General features: G+C 36.5%; 1 long non-coding RNA gene across 1 annotated transcript; it reads left to right on the top strand.

The window, feature by feature from the left end:
* Positions 1–410: 410 nt before the first annotated feature.
* On the top strand, positions 411–2,408 carry LOC148771129 (uncharacterized). Its single transcript, XR_016030855.1, has 2 exons — positions 411–547; positions 2,189–2,408. It is a non-coding gene; the product is annotated as an uncharacterized LOC148771129 (long non-coding RNA).
* The last annotated feature ends 1,338 nt before the right edge of the window (positions 2,409–3,746 follow it).

Raw genomic sequence — 3,746 nt, 5'->3', positions numbered from 1 at the left:
ATTAAGTAGACATATATGTGTGTGTATATATATATATATATATATATATATATATATATATATATATATATATATATATGTCCGTATATATGTGTGTATGACCGTGTGTGTGGTGTTTATGCAAGTGGTGTTTTATTTTAAATAAATAAATTAGAGATAATATTGCATGCCTTTCCACTTGGCAAATGCTAATTATTTTGCCTAAACCCACTTGCTTAGTAGGATTAAAAGCCACTCTTTTTGTTTATTCTTCCAACACCTAAACCCCCTACTTGTCTCCTTCTCCTCTCTCCACCGTAAACATCACCACCTCCATTCTTCATCTCCTTCCACATCAACTCCCATTTTTTTAAAGAAATCCCAAAATCACTTTAAATTTCCCCTATTTAACCACGGTCATGGAGCAGCCTAGATCACTACTCATCAAAGAAATATACATCTCATTTGAAAACCCACTCAATCTCTTCCACAATCAAAGTACCTTGGTTAGCTTTCGGTGTTTGAGTGCATCTCTTCTTTCGGTTGCTTTCTTCTCTTCGATTTTATGGTAAGAAATTCCGATTTCTTGCTGCAATTTAATGGCATCAATAGTATTGAAATGGTTTTCAAAATTTTCTAAAAGATTGGGAGTGATTTCGAAAAAATTAGGGCTTTTTGGGGAAAAATGGAAAAGAGGTGTTTATTGTTGATTTCTTGTTCTTGCATGCATCATCTATGTTGGTAGTGGGTAGATACAACCTTTATTGGCCAAAAGCATTAGAAATTTCGGATTTCTAAAAGGGGTTTCAAGAAAAATGATTTTTTTAACTTTTATGTGGTTGCATGTGTAGATCTTCAAAAGTTTTGCGTCAAATCTGTAATTTTTGAGAAGTCAGTCTTAAATGTGTTTTCAAAACTGTTTTCCAGCATTTATTGAACAAAAAATTCGGATTTAAGAAGTTTTGTAAGAAAAGAGTGATTTTTGAACTTCTAGTGGTCTTGCATGTATAGATCTAGAGATTTTGGGGTGAAATATGTAATTTTCGAAATTTCTGCATAAAGTAACTTTTTAACTTTGTTTTCTGCATTTTTGAAAGTAAAATCTCAGATTGTTAGGGGTTTTCATAAAAAAAATGGATTTTGAACTTTTTATGTGATTGCATGTGTAAATCTTGAAACTTTGGGGTCAAAACTGCAATTTCCGAAAAATCTCTCATTTCTAAAGTTTAAATCTGTTTTTCCAGCAAGCATTAAATGGGGAAGAGTTTTCTTTACAAAAGTTTTCAAAGTAATCGAAGTTATATTAGAGGTTTTGATTTTTAAAAGAAAAATGGAATTTTTGAGTTTTTAATTTCAAGAAAATTCGAAACTTTGTGAAAATTTAAAATAATTTTAGAATCTGAAATTTTGGTCAGTTAGGAGTTCGAGGATTTAATTTGGGAATGTTTGGAATTAGTTTTCTATTATTTCGAAATTAGGACATTTGCATGTCATTTATTATGTTTTGTGCTTTTATTTTCATGTCTTTGATTTAATGGCTATGAATGATGAGATTTTGAGATTTTGTACTTTTAATTGCTGCATGTATGTGGATTAATTGCTGTGAGAATTTATTGAAATGGATTATTACCTAGATGTGATGTTACGTGTGGGTCATAAGCATGATTTCGAAAAGTTGCATTTAATGGTTTTTAAATTGAAAGATTAATGGAATGCTTAGTGAATAAACGGGATACGGTGGGCCGGTATCCGACTAGAATGAAATACGTGGTTTGATTCCACAATAGAACGGGCTCGAAACGCTTTATAGTTTATTGCTAGGCACAAAAGTTAGTGCTTAGTGAATAAACGGGATACGGTGGGCCGGTATCCAAGGATGAAATACATGGTTTTACAGAACGGGCTCGAAACGCTTTATAGTTTAGTGCTAGGCACATAAATTAATCTTTCACGGATCCGATAAACGAAAAATGTTTTTACACGATTTTCATAAAAATTGCATTTTAGTCATTTTGCATAAGTACGTGTTTATGTGTGAATAATGTGTTTTCGTGAATTATGTGATTAACCGTTCGCCTTATGTTGTTTGGAACGTGAGTAAGGGTAACTATATATATTATATATTATAAATAACGTAATTTCAAAGTTTGATATTTCATCGGATTTCTTACTGAGCTTTATAGCTCATATAGATGTCTTTTAATTGCAGGTAATAGTAATAGTAACCCTCCACCGGAATGGATTGAGTAGCGGATCGAGGTCTTGCCCGGGATGTCTGGAAGTTGTACGAGGACCTATGAACGATGCTAAATATTTTGGGTTTTTCTTTTGGTGATGTAAATTAAACCTCCGTATTTTCCTTTTCGTACCTTTTGAACTCAAATCCGGTATAGATCGTACTTCTATTATAAAATAGCCCGTTTGGTAAATTCGTTATTTCCACGCCTCAATTAGTAATTTTCGAATTAATCACCAAAATACCCTTTCAAAACTCTGATTTCGTTTCGAACCAAAATCGATAGTTGATAGTGTAGCACTCGAATGAAAATCCTCCTCTCGAAATTTGTTTCCAAACGAAACCTTTATTCGGCTAAAAGTAACCTAAGAAATATTTCAAAAAAAAAAAAAATGCAAAGTTTAATAATTGCATTTTCGTCCCATTCCAAAGTTTTAAAAATTACAAAGAGATCCTTTGCTTCCGCTAGTTTAAATGAATATTCCGATAAACCGGTTAGATTTATCGCCCGATAAGAAGGGGGGTGCTACAGTGGTGGTATCAGAGCATGGTTCATAGATACTCGTACGAACTTCACGGGTTTAAAGACTACTCGAGACGCGAAGCTCGGCCCATTCGGTAACCGTGTTAATTTTATTACTCTATGTGTTTTACGTGCTTTACTTGTTAATTGTAGATTAATATAGAAATAATGGCGAGACGTATAACCCGAGGAAACTCGAGCACTCCTTCCGATGAACCACAAGACCACAATCAAACTATTAATAACCTCTCAAACTTAATCCGAGAACAAGCCCAAAACCACCAGCGCCAAATCGAACAACTCCTCCAATGTAACCAAACCCCGCCTCAAAATAACGCACCCCAAGCCATATACGAACGATTCCTCCGAATGAACCCATCCGAATTCCACGGTAACACCGATCCCGCCATAGCCGAAGAGTGGATCAAATCTCTCGAAGTCATCTACGACTACATGCAAATGACCGACCGTGACCGAGTACACTGTGCCATATTCCTACTCCGAAATGAAGCTCGTCACTGGTGGGAAGGAATCAAAGATGGAACGGACCTCGAAACTTTGCCATGGACCGATTTCAAAGTCCAATTTTTCGAGAAATATTTCTCGAAAGACGTGAGCCCACAAACTCAAAGAATTCCTCGAACTCCGCCAAGGCGACTTGCCAATGATTGAATACATCCGTCGTTTCGAACGTGGCTGCCTCTACGCTCCATTCATCGCTCGAGACGCCGAGGAGAAGAAGAACCATTTCATTCGTGGCCTCCAACCCGAGATCCGCAGAGACATTCGTATGTCCGACGCCTCGACTTTCCGACAACTAGTAGACAAAGCCCTCATGGCTGCCCAGGACGAACAAGACATTCAAAACAGCCGCCGACCTCAAGGAGTTACTCAACGCCCATGGAAAAAGGGGAACTTTGACAACCGTCCATTTCGAGGAAAAGAAATTCAGCCCGTACGCCAGCCAACCGGACCACTACCACCACCACCACCGTCGAAACCAATATG

The sequence above is a fragment of the Erythranthe guttata genome, chromosome 4 (genome assembly GCF_056151865.1).
Source record: "Erythranthe guttata isolate IM_541 chromosome 4, IM_541, whole genome shotgun sequence".
Lineage (NCBI taxonomy): Eukaryota > Viridiplantae > Streptophyta > Magnoliopsida > Lamiales > Phrymaceae > Erythranthe > Erythranthe guttata.
Note: the sequence above shows the minus strand (reverse complement) of the source record. Positions and strands in the feature narration are given on the sequence as shown.